This window comes from Geotrypetes seraphini, chromosome 1 (genome assembly GCF_902459505.1).
Source record: "Geotrypetes seraphini chromosome 1, aGeoSer1.1, whole genome shotgun sequence".
In the NCBI taxonomy this organism is placed as follows: Eukaryota; Metazoa; Chordata; class Amphibia; order Gymnophiona; family Dermophiidae; genus Geotrypetes; species Geotrypetes seraphini.
Window position 1 is genome coordinate 184,979,615 of NC_047084.1, and position 19,191 is coordinate 184,998,805.

Below are 19,191 nucleotides of genomic sequence, written 5' to 3' on the forward strand. Positions count from 1 at the left end.
TACAAATCTTGGTATGCTCAAAATCGACAGTGAAAATTATATAATCAAATAATAAGTGTTCCAACTTTGTAAATTACTTGAGTGCGTGTAATGCAGCAAGAGAGCCTTGCTGTGGGAACCCCCCAGCCATCCCCAAAGACAAACTTTCAGCACTTAGCTTAAGTCTTCATTTGATAGCTGACAGTGAAAACAGGGTGTTTTTCTTCTTGTGCGTTTTTGAGCTCCTGCCATGAGAACCCATTGACTTTTACTGCTTTTTGTTGTATCTTTTGAAATAAAATTCTTCAGCATTTCTACAGATAAATTTGACTCTCTCATATATAAGGTTACCAGATTTTTGCTTCTCAAAAAGAGAACATGCGACCCACCCCTGGCTTTGCCCTATTCTGCCCTTGGCCCTGCCCCATTCTGCCACAGCCCTGCCCCTTCTTGCCCACAGCCCTGCCTATCCGTCCCCCAACCCTGGTCCTCCATGTCTAAAACCAGTTCCAATGCAATGGGTGTTGAGGTCCTGAAGAGCTGGGTAGTCACCCCCAAAGCGTGTTACTTGCAGAAGGCATCAATCACTTTCTTGGCTCTGACTCCTCTAGAGGGATGTGCTGTAGCTCCTCAATTTACCCTATTGTTCAAAAGGAATCTGATCTGCTCTGACTTTTTTATTTCAATTTTTGGGATTTTGTTCCTGGTGTTCAAGGCTTTCGGTGCTGCAAGCATTCCCAGTGCTCCTGGAACAGCTCTGACTGCAAGAAGATACACTTTCAACGAAGAAGTTTGCAGTTGATAGTCTTCTCTAGTTTCAGAGTAGCCAGACTGCTCTAACAGTTGAGGATGCTAGGGAACCATTCCCCTTGTAGCGAGGCTCGCCCCAGACTTTGGGTCTTGAGCGCAGGCTGTGGGGCCTCAAGTCAGAGGACTGGAGTGGGAGCTGGCTCATCTTTCCCTCCCCCATCACATAGTGGTAGCAGATACTCTATATGACATGTTTAGGATCTTGAGCAAGATGTCTGCTTACTCCTTTTCCACTTGCAGAATGCTCTGGATCAGGCAATGGGCGGGTGATTCCTCCTCCAAAGCTACTTTGAGCAGGCTACCTTTTAAGGGCCAATGCTTTTTGGCAAGCGTCTAGACCAGTGGTTCCCAACCCTGTCCTGGAGTCAGGTTTTCAGGATAGCCCTAATGAATATGCATGAAAGAGATTTGCATGTAATGAAGATGATAGGAATGCAGATCTGCTCCATGCATAGTCATTAGGGCTATCCTAAAAACCCGACTGGCTAGTGCTCCTCCAGGACAGGGTTGGGGACCACTGGTCTAGATGATCTGATGAGTAGTGTAGCAGAACGTTATCCTAAGATCTTGCTGGTTGCCCGACCATAGACTGCTAGGGAGTCTGGCTAGGGTAATTTTTGTGGTTCTAGGCATTTTGCAGTTCTCAGGAAGGTCTCCTGTGCAGAGATCCTACCAGGGCTCTAGGCAGAGATTTGGCGGCACTAGGCATCCTAAATTCTCTGGCTCCGGTCCCTCAGCAGCCTCCGAGAAACATGGTCATTTGCCATTCCCCTGCTGATAGGACTGAGGCTATCAGTGTATTGGGAGGCTTGGGCGGAGATGTGCTCGGACCAGTCAGTCTTGGACATAATTTGAGAGAGTTACAAGTTTGAGTTCTTTCATCCTAAGCAGGATTTATTCCTGGATTCTTCAGCTGAATGGCTAGAAAAAGCGATCAGGGTCTGAGCAACAGTGAAGCAGTTCTTAGATATTTGAGCCATAGAGTCTGTACCAGACAGAGAATCGGGCTTAGGTATATAGTGTATATACTTCATCATGCCCAAAAGGGACTTGGAGGAATGGAGGCCGATTCTGGACCTAAAGTCAGTCAATGCGGCACTAAAGGACTGACCTTAAGGTCAGTCATTGCCTCAGTAGCTTCGTGGGAATTTCTAGCCTCACTGAATTTGATGGAGACCTATCTATATATTCCCCGCTCACAGAAGGTACTTGTTGTTCCACCTGTTGCTCTCCCATTCTTGCTCGCAGCAGTGCCTTGTACCTTCACCAAAGTGATGGTTGTTGTGGTAGCTCATTTGCACAAATCGGAGATCCAGGTGCACCCATATCTGGATGATTGGCCGATCAGAGTTTTAAAAAAATTATTAGGTTTTTTTAACGAGCCTATTAAGGTTATCAAAGCGGTTTTTTTTTACAATCAGGTACTCGAGCATTTTCCCTGTCTGTCCCGGTGGGCTCACAATCTATCTAACGTACCTGGGGCTATAGAGGACTGAGTGACTTGCCCAGGGTCACAAGGAGCAATGCTGGTTTGATCCCAAGTTCTTCCCCTGACTCCACCCCCATAATAATAATACTACTGGTAATTCAATTTCTTCCATTCATTTTTCATATAAACACGATATAATCTTATTAATACATAGTGGTAACCACAAAATTTAAAAAACACCAAGCACACTGTACCCTGAGAAAATGTTAATTATCATTTATATATACAGTGCTCCCCTGCAAATTTGCGGTCTCGGTCATTCGCGGTATTTTCCGACCGTGAAGGGGAGGCACGAGATGGCAGCTGGAGAGGCAGGAGAGGGCAGTCTGAGCGCCGGCAAGTGAAGGAAATCACTCGCGGTATGCTCTGACCGCCTCTTCCTGTACTAAAGTTGGGCCTCATCAATCAGGAACTGGGTGTCAAAGCAGCTCCTGATTGGTGAGGTCCGACTTTAGTATAAGAAGAGGCAGTTGGAGCATACAGCGAGTGATTTCCTTCACTCGCCGGCGCTGCGGCTGCCCTCTCCTGCCTCTCCAGCTGCCCTCTCCTGTCTCCCCTGCCTAAAAAAACATATTCACGGTTTTTCAACATTCGCGGGGGTTCCTGGAACAGAACCCCCGCGAATATCGGGGGAGTACTGTATATATATTTTCAAATAAGTCAAGGCATATGACTTTAAAATATGCAGTAACAACTGTAGAAAAATAGACAAATATAGTGTAAAATATATACACAGCAAATATAAAGAGAGGCTGCAGTCAGATTGAGGATCCCCTTCATCTGAAGGTATCACCCTATGACTCTTAGCCACCTGTGAATCTACCTGAGGCTGACATAGAATGGCTGAAGCAGCAGTCCCCCCAACCTGTTCCCCCTGCTGTGCAGGCTGAACGCTCTGCAAGAGAAAGGCTTTGTGAAAGAGCACCACAAATTCCAGGGAAAATAGCATGGGCTGTACTCTGGCCGGCACTGCCGCCGAACTGCCCAGCATCGCCACTGCCCTCGCTAACGAGGAAATCCCGATGACATCATTCAAACTTCCCCTCACCGCTGATATGCTCAGTGTCGTACCCGGCAACTCCGAGATCGAGGGTGAGTGTGGCTGCTCATCTTTGGGGCGGGAAATGGCCATGTCCTCCGGCACCATGTTGGCTTCCTCCACAGCGATCTCTGAGCAGCTGGCCACACACAGCCCCAATGGTGTTCGGCGCTTCCCACATCGAGAACACCGCTTGACTGCCTCTTGAATGCCCTGCGCTGCTCCCGATGCTCATAGGCTCCCTGCACAAAAAAACTCTATTGCGGTTTAGTAACAGGGGGCCATAGTGTAAAATATAGACAGCAGATATAAATTCTCAAAGCGGACACATTTTGATCACTAAATTGAAAATAAAATCATTCTTCCTACTTTTGTTGTCCAATGATTTCATGAGTCTCTGGTTGCAGTTCCTTTGACTGTGCATCCAATATTTCTTCCCTTCTTTCTGTCTCCTGCATGCTTCCTCTCCTCCAGACCTCATTCCATTACCCAACCAACATCTCTCTCTGTCCTTCCATGAGTCCAACTTTTTCTTCCTCTCTTCCTGCCTGCCCCCTGCCACCCAACACACTCCATTCCCTCCCCCAAATTTTTCTTCCTCTCTCCCTGCCCCTCCCCTTTCTTTCTCTCTCCCTGCCCCCTTCTTTCTTTCTGTCTGCCTTTCTCTCTCCCTGCCCCCTTCTTTCTTTCTGTGTGCCACCTTTCTTTCTTTCTTTCTGCCCCCCCCAAACCACCACTGCCGATTTCTCCCTGCTTCCTCGATGCTGCAAAAGTCAGGCCTTTGCAGCCACTGACATCAATTCTGATGTTGGAGAGAAAGTTCCAGGCCAGCCAGGCAGCGATTAGCTGGCCCAGAACTTCCTCTCTGATGTCAGAATTGATGTCCGGGGGTGGGGGTGGGGGTGGAGGGGAGGCTTATGGGCCCGGTGCTTGCGCGGTGGCTGCAAGCGTCAGGCTTTTGCGGTGTTGGGGAAGCAGGGAGAATGCAAAGACAACGCGAGTTGGCTCCGCGATCGACTTGCGTTGCCCTTGCGATCGACCTTTTGGGCACCCCTTCCATAAGGAGACAGATGCCAAACCATTGGGAAGGGAGAAGGACATGTTTGTTATATTTTCAGAGCAGAACAGATTTGTAGTAGTTGGGGAGTCTCCCCATCTTATGTGTTCCTGTGTAGGGCTATTGCCTGCTTTGATATAAACTCATGGTGTCAGCAGAGCCCTCTGGAGAAGGAGGAGGAGTTGAAAACCTGGAATAGATTTTTTCTGCATAGCTCATGAGCATGGGGAGAATAACCTACTGTCCATAATGACATACCTATCTACTAGAAAATATATTAGCAAGGTAAAAACCTATTCCCTTTATAACATAATTGTTTTTATAATTTGTGGTTTTATTTTATGTTTATTCATCATGTGTAGTGTTATTTATTTAATTTTATGCCATCCTTTTAGATTTCTATGGACCCCTGATGCAGGCTATTTAGCTGAAACATGGCCCATGTCAATTAAAAGGGTCCTTGCTCTACTATTGCTATGTGCTTTGAACTTTGATTACCTAATACATCCTCATCACTTCCCAAGTATAACCCGTTCTTCAAACACAACTTTGTCAGGGCTTTTTTTTGGGTCTCAGTACTACCACTCCACCGCTGTCAAAATTTCTTTAGCGGGAAGAATTACGTGAGAGATCCTCACTGGCCTATATCATTCATTTAAATATTTTCACTCTTTGTAATACTTTAACTTTCTTTCATAAATATAAAGTGCAAAGTGCTTTATTATTTCATAACTTATCTTTTTAGTTGCTTTTTATATTCGAGACAGACCTGACATGTTTTGCATCAGAATGCTGTTTCAAGGGTCTCCCGCGACCGATTTTGTCATCCGACTCTTACTGATTTCAAAGAGCAAGAGTAGGAGTCGGATGACAAAATCGGCCGGGGGACACCCTTGAAACATGCAAAACATGCAAAACATGCAAAACATGTCGGGTCTGTCTCTCCCAGGTCTGAATATAAAAAGCAACTAAAAAGATAAGTTATGAAATAATAAAGCACTTTGCACTTTATATTTATGAAAGAAAGTTAAAGTATTACAAAGAGTGAAAATATTTAAATGAATGATATGGGTCAGTGAGGATCTCTCACGTAATTCTTCCCACTAAAGAAATTTTGACAGCGGTGGAGTGGTAGTACTGAGACCCGAAAAAAAGCCCTGACAAAGTTGTGTTTGAAGAACGGGTTATACTTGGGAAGTGGTGAGGATATGTTAGATCAGTTGTTCCCAACCCTGTCCTAGAGGACCACCAACCAGTCAGGTTTTCAGGATAGCCCTAATGAATATGCATGGCGGAGATTTGGATGCCTTTCACCTCCATTATATGCAAATCTCTCTCATTCATATTCATTAGGGTTATACCCAAAAACCCGACTGGCTGGTGGACCTCCAGGACAGGATTAGGAAACACTGTGTTAGATGATTATTCTCGAGTAGAGGATTGTTTAAAAAATACATCATTTATATTTTAACTTTGATTAAGCATATTTGCCAGTTTTATCGTCTGGTCATCTCTGCTTTTTTGTTTTTCCTAAGTTTAGGCACCATTTATTGAATCTGTCCCAAATTGCTTAACACTTTATTTTTATTAAAAGGCTCCCTTTTTGTGTTAATCCATTTCCCCCCCCCAAAAAAAATAGTACTAAAAAGAAATTGTGATAGAGACAATTAAGGATAACACCTTAATTCATAGAAAACTGGAGCAGATAGAAAATTATAACCGGCGGTTAAATCTTCACTTCCTGAATTTTTCCTTTGGCCCCAGGTGTTTTACCTATTGATTTTCTAAATCTAAAAATTTCCCTAAATAATATTCCTTCAATTAATAAAATGTATTACTTGCAAAATAGGCTCCACAAAAGGAATCGGGAAAAAAAAATTGGTCAAGAGACTCAGATTGATTTTGGAAAATGTGTTTGCACTTCTTGAATAAACTTTAACAGTCACTCTTTTGGTGTCCTTTATTTTTGAACAAGACGCTAATATGATTTTGAAATTATATTTTAAGAATTCTCAGAAATTGTTAGGGGGTCAGAAAATATGGTTATACCCTGATGTTTCTAAAACTACTCAAGAACGAAGAAAGGATGTCCTCTCTTTACGTCAAGAGACAATTAAGTTGGGTGCTACATTCCTTCTTGCATATCCCTGTAAGTGCCTGGTTAGGTACTTGGGTGTTAAATATACGTTTTTTTTCTCCAGAACATTTGAAGCAGTTCCTAGATATCAAGAAGATCGTCAGTGAATGATTAAAGAGGGACTTTTGAATAATGCACTTGTTAAATCACACTAACCCCTTCTACTAAACCGTGCTAGCGATTTTAGTGCTGAATGGCCCGCGCTGCTCCCGCCGCTCATTGAGTTCCCATGAGCGTCATGAGCAACGTGGGCCATTCAGCATGACTCTCTGCGCTAAAACCGCTAGCGCAGTTTAGTAGAAGAGGCCCTAAGGGCTCCTTTTATCAAGCCGCGCTAGCGGGGTTAACGAACGCGACTTTTCATCACGCATTAACCCCCCGCGCTGGCCAAAAACTATCGCCTGCTCAAGTGTGTCCGGCGGTTTAGCGCGCGCTATTACGTGCGTTAAACCGCTACCGCGGCTTGATAAAAGGAGCCCTAAGCTTTTTCTTTAAATGATATGTATTTAATTTCTGCTTGTAATATATGTTGACTACCCCCACTGTTATTGTGATCTAAGAAGGGGGATTAAGATTTGGTTATATTGTAATAAATTTTCTTTTTTGAATTTATTTTCCTTCTCTGTGTTTCGTGCAGCCAGATGTATTATTGTGAATTTTATTTGAAAGTTATAAATAAATAAAAAGAAATTGTGATAGAGCATCATGCTGCCATTTGTTGCATGTGACACTCATTTTTGAAGAATGACATCCCTGCATTAGCTATATTTTTAGCAACCTTTGTAGTCACGATTCAAATCTCAATAATCATGGACGTGCTAAGTGTGACATTTGGCCTCCTGGGTAACGCAGTGCTTATTGTGTGTTCATGTTAATGACTTTCATAGAGGAAAGCGAGTAAGTGCATTATCAGAATGAATAAACTGGGAGCTGAAGCACGGTGCTTGATTTTTTTTTTACGGTGATAATCATGTGACTTTTCGCTGGCAGTAAAGCTTGCTATATGTTGCCTTTATATAAAGTTAGGACAAAGAAATAGAGAGGATTAAAAAAAAAAGGACCTACAGATTAAGAGAAAAGCAAATTGAACTGAGAGCTATTAAAGACCTGCTGTTGCCAGGCTACTGACTCTGCCGTTCTGTGTACGCAAGGGTGTGCATGTGGTGCTACACAATGCCCAGGCTTTGCTCCTGCATCCTTTAGGAAGTCTGCATTATTCTTTGGTCAGTCAGGGTTTAAGGTTCTTCATCCGTCAAGTGAACTGGGTTTGCTTGGAATCCCGACCAGCAACCTGCACTGTGTGGATCGGCAAGGATTTGCAAAGAACATGGAAATTCTTAAGTGGTTCACAAAAAATGATACCTATGCTAAGGTAGGGATCAACACACCCTGTATATGTGTCAGTGTGTCTCCTCTCTCTTTATTTTGAATGGCATTGTGCATGTTGATATGTGAGAGAGTAATTCTTCAAATATTTTACCTACAGGATAACATTGATGTCTATATTTAGTAGCTGGAAAGGATACTATATAGTACAATTGTTGTGTCTACAAGGGAAATGCGTATCTGGTTTCCCCTGTCTCCCTGGAAACTAGACAGTTTAATACTGTATTAGCTGCCCTGGCATCTTGTATGTTTTGTAGATTTGTTTTGAATTTGTCTTGGGTCTATCGGTATAGTGCACAAGAAGTACAGAATAACTAACTCAATTCGTGAATCATGCTTGTAATTCATACCCAGCAATATGTTTATAGAAAAGGTTGAATATCGCATATGATTACTAAAGGACCAGCACATTATCAGTGATGTATTAAACGTATATTTATAAGTGAAATCAAATTTGCTGCCATTTTGTCAAGTCCGAGTCTCAGCTGAATGCAGCTTACAGTCTCATACTCTGAGCATGTTACATTGAAATCTGTAACCTGATAGGAAGTCAGCAGAAGAGGAAGGCAAGGAATGTGTTTATGTGAGATGCAGCTGTCACTTTTCAGTGAGCTTTTTTGTTTCCCCCCCCTATAAAAAAAAAAATGGAGAGCAGGCATCTCATTTATACTTCCTTTCCTATAAGACATTACCTTATTTACAAGAAATAGAGCAGGCATCTCCTTTATCATTACAGAACAATTGCTGTGTTTTACAAATGTGCATTTGAAACTGTAATGAAAGAGCATGCTGTTGTAAATGAATCTGTAAATTGTGGTTGCGTACAGATTGATAGTGAGAATCAGGCAGTTTCGCAAGAAAGTACAACTAGCGAAATATTTTGCATAACCTCAGTTGCTTAACAAGGGTGTCAAACTACAGTTCTGGAAGGCTCTAAACCAATCATATTTTGAGGATATCCCTAATAAACAAGAGATGTATTTGCATGCAGTTCCTACATTGTATGCAAATATATTTAATGAATATTCATTAGGGATATCCTGAAAACCTAACTGGGTTGCTATATTCCAAGCTGTAGTTTGACACCCCTAGTTTGGGAGGTAATTTTATGAAAGTTTTTTTACATGTAAGAACTGCTTTAATATATAAACTTTAGTTGCCTTAGGTAGGAAGCAATCCTATTGAGGACATTGCTGGAATGGAGCTGGGCTGAGTTTCGTTTTTATACATATAGAGGAGAATTCTATAAATGGCGCCTAAAACAATTGATGTTGAAAAAAATAGCGCTTGGCACTATTCTAGAAACTGTGATTACACTTCGGCACAGATTATAGAATAGCGCTTAATGCCAGGATCCACAGCTGCATTTAGGTGTGACCATTTACACTAAACTAAACCTTAGGTTTGTATACCGCATCATCTCCACATTCTTAGAGCTCTGCATGGTTTACAGGAGATGGGATAGAAAGGAACTAACAATGAAAGGTTAGAGGTCCAAGTATGAAGGGTTTTTAAAGGGCTTAGAGTGCCAGAGATGGAATAGGTATCAGATTTTTGAGAATAGCCAGGTCAAGATGTTTGCAGAAAAGTTGGAGAGAGCTCAGGATCCGAAGAGGGGAGGAAAGGTTGTTCCAGAGTTCGGTGATTCTGAAGGGGAGGGAGGTCCCTAGTTTTCCTGTATGGGAAATGCCTCTTAATGAGGGGAAGGATAGTTTAAATTTGTGGGTGGATCTGGTGGTATTAGGGTTAGAGGAGTTCCAAGAAAGAGGGATACAGGGAGGGAGGATGTCGTGTAGGATTTTGAAAGCTAGGCAGGCGCATTTAAAGTGGACCCTGGCGATTATCGGAAGCCAGTGAAGCTTGGACAGAAGCTGAGAGACGTGGTCAAATTTATTTTTTACGAATATGAGCTTGGCCGCAGCATTCTGTATCCGCTGGAGTCTATGGAGGTTTTTCTTAGTTAGGCTTAAGTAAATAGAGTTGCAATAGTCCAATCTGTGAAAACCTAATTAGACACAGATCCCCCTAATTCTATAACAATAGGACTGTCCCTGCTCCTCCCATGGCCATCCTTCCTTTTCAAATCGGTGCACTAGAAGATGTGAATGTAAATTGTAATTATTGCCATTTACTGCTGATTATTCTGGCTATCCCAGAGGAGCCCAGCATAAACCATTAGCATGTGATCTCCAAACATTATCAGACTGGACTCTCAACTCTTTAATATAGAACTCAAAGCAAAGAACTAAATGAACTAATAATTTGTTGCTTGCATGAAGTTTTGGCCCTTGCCCTGGGTCCATCCAAACACAGTATTTTCCCTGGGAGGGGTAATTTAGCTACTTACTGAGAATAATGTTGCATTTTAGAAACCAAAGTACTAAAGATAAAAAAAACTTGGTGGAGGAACAGCCTTAGAGTTACCAGACGTCCGGGAAAACTCAGACATGTCCTCTTTTTAGAGGACTATCCGGGTTCCCGGACGGACTTTATAAAACCTGGCATTTGTCTGGGTTTTGGAAAGCCTCGACAAGCTCCGGCAGCATCTGGATGGCCTCAGAGCATGCGCAGATGATGTCACACGCATTCACACATGCTCACATGCTCCAGGCCCTTCAGACGTGGCAGGGAAGATAGGATTCGGGGTGGGGGTGGGGCTGGAGCAGAATGGATTAGGGCTGGAAGCAGAACTGGGTGGGGCTGGGGCGGAATGGGGTGGGATGGAGTCATGTGTCCGGAGTTTTGCAGAAGAAAATATGGTAACTCTAAAGTGGTGGCCAGAATCATAGAAGCAACTAGCCCAGAATGAAGCAGCAAATTAGCCATTTAATATTAAAACCCCATGCAAACTACCTGAGCGATTGATACACTAACACCGTTTGGTGATGTACAAAAAAGAGCGATAAAATAAAAAAAAGACTGGTGAAGATCAGTCGCTTACCTATCTTAACAGCACTTTTTTTAATGGGCACAGATGCTGTTCATGTGTAACATATCCACAATATTTGCCCCATGAAAAAAAGGAAAAAGGTCCCCCCGCCAATGATGGCCGTCCCCGAAATCTCCCCGATGAACCAGCCCGGGGACTGATCCCCCATGCCAGTGAAAATCAGCAGGAGGTATGCCCATTCCCTCCTGCCTTGCCAACCCCCCCCCCCCATGAGAGAAAAATTGGCAGGAGGGATGTCCCTCCCCCCACATGAGAAAAATTGGCAGAAGGGTTGCCCACTCCCTCCTGCCAACAGAGACCCCTCCTCGTACCAAGTACCACCCCCCAAACCATCTCCTAACCCTAACCCTTCTCCCTCAAATAAAGGCAGGAGGGATGCTCACTCTCCCTGAGCCCCCCTCCCCAGTACTTTTGTGTGAATAGAGTAGGAGGGAGGCTCAGTTTCTTCAGCTCCATGGCCCACCGTTCCAAAATGGCAGACCTTCCCCTCCTTAGTGCATCATGTGATGCACGAGGAGAAGCCTAAGGTGTGGGGCCTTAGATGTCTCCCTCTGTATCCCAAGGGGAGGGGTCTCAGTGTCTGAGCCAATCAGGACCTTAGGCGTCTTCCTGTGCATCATATGATTCACTGAGGAGGAGAAGGCCTACCATTTTGGATCGGCGGGCCTCGGAGCAGCATCCCTTCTCTCTTCAAACAAAGGTACTGGGTGGGGGGGGTGGGAGGAGGTTTGGAGGAGCATCCAGTGGCAGGAGGGAGTGGACATCCCTCCTGCCTTTTTTGGGAGGGAATGGCACATTGGGGTACCTCCATTAGCAGAAGGGAGTGGGTATCCCTCCTGCTGATTTTTGTGGGCTGAGAGCTTTTCCCAGTGTTGGTTCGTCAGGGGGATGTTGGGAAGGGCTGTCATCGGTGGGGCTGGGGTTTTTTATTCTTTCTTTTATTTTTAATGGGGCAGATAATATGCGTGTGTAACACACATGCAGCATCTGTGGCCATTAAAAAAAAATAAAAAAGGAAAAAACGATTTCCTGCTCTGAACAGCTGAGTGGCAGAAGGCTGCTTTGTTGTTTCCCATACCTCTTAGCTGTTCAGGCTTCTCCTGCTGGCTCTGCGAATATGTGAGAGTCACTCTTACGGTGATCAATTGGATGGGAGAGTCGGGAATTACGAGGAACCTCTGCATGAATCAATTGCATGCAAAATTTTTAGCACATCAATAGGTCTTTTAGAATTGGCAAAAATCAGATCAGAGAGGACTCATGCAGCTTACAGATCCTGTTTAGTGCATCTAGATCTTAATGCATAAGGTTATGTGCAGAAATGTTGGACACTCCTATGCCACATCCATGCTCCTCCCCTTGCAGTTACATGCTAAGTCAGTTGTATGCGTATGTAAGTTATAAAATATCACTGAGTGTGTGGCTAGCACTTATGTGCCCGACCGTAACAGTTCATGCATAAGTGCTAGTATTCTATATTAGTGACCAAAATTGTGGAAACACCTAGCATTTTAAGCACATGGCTATAACATTATAATTGTATTTAATGCATAACGTTTTGATTAATAACATAAACTCTGTAATCACTTTACAAGACCAGCATAACATTTGCCACTTTTCACAAGAATAATGCTGTTCATAAGCTAACCAAGCTAATAATGATAATTTGTTCAGTTATATGATGACTTCATCAGTTTCACTAGTAGTGCATTTGATATCCCTTAGCCTTGATTACTTGGCATGCTGTCCACAAGTCTTTGGAGATTAATAGGTGTTGTTATGTGGAAACGAGTTGATTATGCTGCTATCAGTTCATGTTTGTTGGACAGTCGCTTTGCCGCTACTGCTCTCTTTATTCTGGCCCAGAGGATCTCAATGGGTTTGAGATCTGGGCTGTTTCCTTGCCAGTCCAGTAAACAAACCTTGTTCTCTTTGAACCAGCTGAGGCATTTCTTGGCTGTGTGGCATAGGGTGCCATCCTGTTGAAAAATGAATGGTCGATTGGGACCAAAGATGTCTCTGGTCATAAGTACCGTTTTGAGAATTGGGGAACTCGCCCCTCCCCCCCACCCCCATGAAGACTACAGCAGGAGGGATGCTGGACACCCTCCCCACCCCCGGAAGGTTCACCAGCAGGAGGGATGACCAGTCCCTCCTGCCAGATCCCCACCACCCACCCCCACCGGACTCCCTAAGCCTACCTGGACACCCTCTTAACCTTTTTTAGATGGCTGGCTGGACAGGTCCTTTCTGCATCTGGCTGACGGTCCCGCCTTCACTAGAATGGCGGGCCTGCCCCTTTCTGGTGCATCTTCGGATGCACTGGGGAGGGGCTAAGGCCCTGACTGGCCCAGGCGCTTAAGGCCCCTGCCTTAGGCACCTGGATCAACCGGAATCTTAGGACCGTCTCCCAGTGGATTCATGGTAGATTCTATGATGGTGAGCTGGCCAGGTCCTGCTGCAGCAAAGCATCCCCAAACCATGACACTTCCACCTCCATGCTTCACAGTTTGTATGAGGTTCTTTTCCTGGAATGCTGTATTTGATGTATACCAAATATGTCCTCTTTTCTGGTGTCCAAATAATTCAATTTTAGACTCATCTGTTCATAGAACACTATTCCATGTTCTCTCCCGCAAACTTCAGTCTGGCCTTGATGTTTCTCTTAGAGAGCAAAGGTTTCCTCCTTGCACACCTCCCATGCAAGTTACCGTATTTTTCGCTCCATAAGATGCATTTTTCCCCAAAAAAGTGGGTGGAAATTAAAGTGTGTCTTATAGAGCGAATATTACCCCCCCACACCCTTTCCGGAACCTTTAAATCGTGGTGGTCCAGCAGTGTATCAGCAGGAGTGAGCTTTCCGTGCTCCAAGTCCTCTCTCGCTGGACGCGGCTGCCTCCTGAGTCCTCATTATATCAGGGTCAGCGGCGCATAAGGCAGGAGCAAGCTTTTCGCACTCCAGTCTGGCCCCGCACCGCTTCCTAAATGGCTGCCGTCCCCTTCCTAATTATAATGACTAAGATAAATGTCCTGTGAATTGTTCAGTTCTCACTGAGTTTCAAACCACAATCTTTTTCTTTGTATCTCCTTAAATTCAAATATCTTGTTTGCTTTGAAATGTTGTAATTAAATGCTGGCTATCTTGTTTCCCCCCTGGTGATAAAAAGAATATTTCAATGTTTGTTAACTTGTAATTGTCCAGCTCAACATAAGACTGTGTTTCACCATCTAGGCGTCATCAGGAGCTGAGATCAAAGGAGACTCTTAAGGGGGAAATTCTATAAATGGCATCCCAATTGTAGGCAGTGGTGGGCGTCCTGATGCTGTCTAACCAGCCAATTGGGACACACATTAAAAAAAAAAAACACCCTGAGGAGGGTCGCCTACACTGTAGGTGTTTTTGCAAGCCAAGGGAGGCATGTAGAGCCGCCTAAGCTCACCCAAAGCTAGGCGTAGGCATGGTTTTGCCAGGAAGTGATTTTAGGCGCGCTTAGGCATCTCCCTAGGGCCACGATAGGCGCCTGAAATATAGGCTAGCAAAATGCTGGACTACATTTCAAATAGATGCAGCTGCTGAGTTGATTGTGGTTAGGGAATCTCCCTGCCACGATCAGTTTAGTGGCTGTGGCAGGGAACCCGTCCCACCCATGAAGACAACTGGCAGGAGGGATGCTCAGTCCCTCCAGCCATAACCCCCAAAGCCGCCCCCCCCACCCCTGTTAGTTTGCGGCAGGAGGACTGCCCAGTTCCTCCTGCTGCCACACCCCCGAGACATCCCCCGGCAGAGGGATGCCCACTCCCTCCTGCTGGAACCCCCCCTGAAGGCATGCTCCCATCCCGAACCCCCCCAAGCCACCCCGGTTTTCCTACCGCGACCGCTAAACTGATTATGGCAAGGGGATTCGTTTGCTGCGATCAGCTCAGCAGCAGAGCTATTCTCTAACTGACGCCTGTGACATGGATGCTGGTTAGAGAATCATGGTGGTTAGGCGGGTTTAGGCGCAATTCTGTATGGGAGACCCATGTGCGATTCTCAAAAGCCACTTAGACGGCATCTGAGACTAGGTGTCCAATATAGAATCTGGCCCTAAATGCTCTCAAATACCAATAAATACATATTCAGTGTTCTCCCCAGAAATTTTTTCCAGCCGGGTGGCATGAAAAAGTAGCCGGGTGGGGCGGGATGGGGAAATTTGGTGGTGGGGAAAATTAACCCCCTCTTTTACTAAGGTGTTTTAGCATTTTTAGCACGCGCAAACCCCTGTGCTATGTGGGAAAACTAACGCCAGCTCAATGCTGGCGTTAGCATCTAGTGCATGTGGCAATTCTCCGCGCACTAAGCGCACGCTAAAACCACTATTGTAACTTAGTAAAAGGAGCCCTAAATGTGTACTATTTTTACTAGTTAATTATTATTATTATTTTCTAATGCTCAATATGACTTCCTTTTTTAAAGTTTGACACTTGTGCCAGAATATTTTTACTAAATTTAAGAAGTTTTTGCCCTCTTTCAAATGGTATAGAGGTTAAAAAAAGGGAAAGGCGTTAATGAAATCATTAGGTTCAAGTTTCAAGTTCAAGTTTATTAGGATTTGATATACCGCTTATCAAGGTTATCTAAGCGGTTTTTACAATCAGGTACTCAAGCATTTTCCCTCTCTGTCCCGGTGGGCTCACAATCTATCTAACATACCTGAGGCTATGGAAGATTGAGTGACTTGCCCAGAGTCACAAGGAGCAGCGCGGGGTTTGAACCCACAACCCCAGGGTGCTGAGGCTGTAGATCCAACCACTGCGCCACACACTCCTCCTAGCCATTTATTTCTGCATGAATTTAGACAACTAAAAAAAAAAAAAAGATAAATATAGCTGATCCAGTCATACAAGAAAATGGCTCTACAGCAAGGGTGCCCACACTTTTTGGGCTTGTGAGCTACTTTTAAAATGACCAAGTCAAAATGATCTACCAACAATAAAATTTAAAAAAAAAAAACCACAAAGCACACTGTACGCAGAGAAAATGTTAATTATCATATATATTCCGCAGGTTTCCAAAGAGGTCAAGGCAGATGATTTTATGCAATGTCACCTCAGGAACAACTATACAAAAATAGACAATATACCCCCTCCCTTTTTACTAAATCGCAATAGCGGTTTTTAGCGCAGGGAGATGCGCTGAATGCCCTGCACTGCTTTCGATGTTCATAGGCTCCCTGTGCTAAAAACCGCTATTGTGATTTAGTAAAAGGGGCCATGTCCACACCAGAAATCACTTAATGCTGGTTGACTAAATTCAAATCACACATGCACAGAGTCGCAAAAATCAAAAGGTTCATGGAAGACCTTAAGCGGGTATCAGACACATACCAACAAACACCATAGGTTTGTCAGAAAATTCCTCATTTACCCTTCGGTGCCTCCACCTCCTATTTTGTGATCATTGATCTTCTTCCTTATTTACGTTGCTTTTCCTATTGAAATTCTTATAAATTCTTATAAATTATGCATAGCTAGTATAAAAAACTTTTACTTAGCTTTTTCATCCCCAAACGCCAACGCGTTTCGAAAATCTTTTTCAAGACAAAAACTGGGGAGATTTATGCAGGACAAACGTCACATACCAACCATCGGCAAAAAAAGCTTTTTTTGCCGATGGTTGGTATGTGACGTTTGTCCTGCATAAATCTCCCCAGTTTTTGTCTTGAAAAAGATTTTCGAAACGCGTTGGCGTTTGGGGATGAAAAAGCTAAGTAAAAGTTTTTTATACTAGCTATGCATAATTTATAAGAATTTATAAGAATTTCAATAGGAAAAGCAACGTAAATAAGGAAGAAGATCAATGATCACAAAATAGGAGGTGGAGGCACCGAAGGGTAAATGAGGAATTTTCTGACAAACCTATGGTGTTTGTTGGTATGTGTCTGATACCCGCTTAAGGTCTTCCATGAACCTTTTGATTTTTGCGACTCTGTGCATGTGTGATTTGAATTTAGTAAAAGGGGGCCATAGTGCAAAATATAGACATCAGATATAAATTCTCAAAACAGACACATTTTAATCACTAAACTGAAAATAAAATCATTTCTCCCACAAGTGGACATGCTTAGTTACGTCAGCTCTATGGCTGCTTTAACTGTAAGGCGCCTGAATCTAAGGCTATATGCTACCATTCTGTAAAGGAACCTGGGAGCCCATTCACTGCTATAGAATAGGCGTTCCCTGTACAGTCTCAGGGTGCCTACGAGGAAGAACCCACTTGGAGAATTGCCTCTTATTTTTTAAGGATTATAAAAACAGAAGCAATAATATGAAAAACAAAACCCAGCCTTAAAACAGGCTGAATTAATTTGTGAACCATTATTTAAAGGATACTCAGAAAAAATATTGTTTTCCCTTAACTTAAATGAAATAAACATATTCCTATCCATCATTTGACTATAGCTAAGTGCAAAAGAACCTCATAGAGCTGCAGTGAAATAGAAAAGTGATTTCGTTTTACTGTAATCTTAGCATTAGGTAGATTTGCACATCCCAAGCTCCTTAAATCCTGATGCACTTCTAGCTTTTCCTGTATCAGACTTTGCAAGATTAATAAATGGAGCAGTTAAAGGATGAAAAACAAATGCCTATAAAGTTCAAATCACAGCTTGACTAAACTTGAACTTTTTTGATTTCATTCTTCCTGGCTGACCACAATAAGCACCAAGGTTGCTTGGATCGGAGCTTTACAAGAGCAAGCAGAATCAGGTCCGATGTCCTTGCATTTGTTTTTCTCAAATGATATACCACTACACTTGCTGCTTTTACTTGCTTCGGGCCTTCCTCGTTGCCAGATCCTGCCTACTTTCTGTTTCCGCGAAGGCAGGACCCGGCAGCGAGGAAGGCCCGAAGCAAGTAAAAGCAGCAAGTTGTAAGCTTCCCTCCGGGGCTCTATCGTGGGCGTGCTGGCTTCCCTTCTCTTCCCTCCGAAACCGGAAGTAGCGTCCCGGGGGGGGGGGGGAAGAGAAGCTGGGGGGAAGCTTACAACTTGCTGCTTTTACTTGCTTCGGGCCTTCCTCGCTGCCGGGTCCTGCCTTCGCGGAAACAGAAAGTAGGCAGGATCCGGCAACGAAGAAGGCCCGAAGCAAGTAAAAGCATGTTGGCAAAAAAAAAAAGGCAGGCGTCAAACAAAATTTTCGGCGGCGAGTCAGCCCAGGAAGGAGCATCAGCGGCAGCAGCAGTATTAGCTGGCTGGTCATCTAAATCAGCTGGGCGCAGCGCCCAGCTATAAGGCCCTGGGGAGAACAATGTATATTACAATTACGGTAATCATCTTTTTTAAAAAACCTTCTACATAGTTAAACAGTGACCAATGTTTTATCAAAAGTTTTACCTTAATACATCATACTGAAAATGAACAGTTGCCAAGGGCAAGATACAAATCACCATACTTTGTCAAATAAAACAGAAAATGATTGTTCATGTTTACAAACCTATGAGGTTATGGTTGTAAGATAAGTTTATCTCAAAATACGTACATGAATCCATCAGTCACTTGTGCTTTCTCATCTGTCCTATCTGAACAGTTGAGCAAACAATCACCAGCAGTTTCTTTTTTTTAACAATTTAGGAAATGGTATCAAATCTTTTCAGTTTGCTGCTTGTGTAATTTTTCATTCATGTTATAAACATACAGTAGCAATCAAGGAGGTCCTGTTACTAAGGTGCACTAATAGATTTAGCATGTTCTAAATGCTAAGAAGCCTATAGGAATAAAAGTGGCTTAAGATCATAAGCATTGCCATGCTGGGATGGACCAAAGCCCATCAAGCCCAGTACCTTTTTCTAGCAGTGGCCAGTTCAGATCACAAGTACCTGGCAAGATTTGCCCCCCCAAAAAAAAAAATTAAAAAAATAATAAATAAATAATTTTTTAAAAAAAATAGATTTTCTGCTGCTTATCCTAGAAATAAGAAGTAGATTTTCTAAAAAATTTGATTAAAAGTCTATCAAATACGTGGCGAGGCATAAAACATCTAAGTCCCCTTTTGGCTTAGGCCCTAAACGCTGAAAGTAGAAGCAGGGAAATGTCCATTCTTAAAAAAAAAAACATCCAACGTTCAGCAGTTTAAACAGCCATACCACCACTATGTCTACACTTGCAACACATTATCAAACAAAAAAAAGCCTAAGTCCCAAACGCCCAGAACCAGACCTTTTAGGCAAAGGAGGGGCTAGTCCCTCGCCTAAAAGCTAGATTCTGTAACCAATGTCTGTCAAAAAGAACATCAGTTACAGAATCCACTTCCCCCCCCCACCCCAGCAACGATCGCGGCAGGAGAGATGGCGATCCCCCACCCCCTCA

General features: G+C 43.6%; 1 protein-coding gene across 2 annotated transcripts in view; it reads left to right on the top strand.

Moving 5' to 3' along the window:
- The window catches only part of WDR17 (WD repeat domain 17), a 265,042-nt gene that overhangs the window by 25,839 nt on the left and 220,012 nt on the right, over window positions 1-19,191 (top strand). The gene's annotated exons all lie outside the window — the stretch shown is intronic.